This window comes from Alligator sinensis, unplaced genomic scaffold (assembly GCF_000455745.1).
Source record: "Alligator sinensis unplaced genomic scaffold, ASM45574v1 scaffold320_1, whole genome shotgun sequence".
Lineage (NCBI taxonomy): Eukaryota > Metazoa > Chordata > Crocodylia > Alligatoridae > Alligator > Alligator sinensis.
Window position 1 is genome coordinate 702,790 of NW_005842249.1, and position 1,226 is coordinate 704,015.

Below are 1,226 nucleotides of genomic sequence, written 5' to 3' on the forward strand. Positions count from 1 at the left end.
TGTTGATCCATTTTTTTAAGTTTGTTCATGACCCTTTCATATATTCTTGAGACCCACTTTTGGGTTGTGACCCATGTGTTGACAAATGCTGAATGAGAAGACGTATATAATTTGCAGGGATGGCTCACCTTGACTGACAAAGTCAGGGTTTTACTGGCAAAACTCAAACGAGTGTGGATGCACTCATGGCTGTGCTGACAGAAGGCAAAACGTGTTGATCTAGACCAGGCTTAGATTGTTTGCTGAAGCAGAGCTTAGACCGGCAGAAGCAACCATGTAATCATGACTTAACATTGCGGGAGCTAAACTCCCATTCGCAACAGCGGAGAAGTGTTTTAAAATGTCCATAGCTTAGACTGGAGAAAAAAACGAATGTGCACCACACACTTTTTTGCCAGGGAAACCCAGTTCTGAGGAAAATGAACGCGCAACGTGTGCTTTGCCAGGGAATCCCAGTTTTGCTGCACTAGAGATGTAATTTCAACATCAGTTGAAAGACTGAAAATGATAATATTGGCATCATTCGAACACACTCCATCTGCTTGTGTTTTTGCAGTGCTGGTTGTTTTCTTTCGTCCCCGCCTAGCCTGGAGAAGTTCAGACACATGCAGATGAGCCAACAGGAGCGGGAACAGCAAAATAAATAAATATATCAGTCAAAATGAAGTACTGCGCTACATGACTGCCGCTTTTAATAAAGCCTGAAAACTCAAATTCTGGCTTCTTTTTTTTTTAACCTCACACACACCGGTAGTATTCCAGTCTCCAACTGTTTTACCTGTTTGGTAGATAATACATTGGACAAACGGGACCGGTCTACGCAACACACTTTAAAACAACGACCAATTCCGAACAGTAGGCAGGTCGGGGCACGGGCACGTGTACAGGTGCCCAGAGGGTCCTTGATGACGAGCAGCAAGGGGGCTCTGAGGGGGCAACCGAAGGCTGCCCCGGCGCCTCACACAACACCACCCTGGCGGAGCCGCGGGAAGAGCGCGACACTACCGCGCGTGGGCCAGGCAGCCGACAGGGGCTGCAGGGCGGTGCCAAACAGCAGGCGGGGATTGGCCGCAGCGGGGAGGGACGAGGCAGGGATTGGCCGAGGTGAGGCGGGGCGGGGCTCACCGACCATTGGCCGGGGGCTCGGCGGCGATTGGCTATGGCGGGGCGGGGTTCGGCGGCGATTGGCCGCGGCGGGGCGGCGATTGGGCGGGGCGGGACTGGGC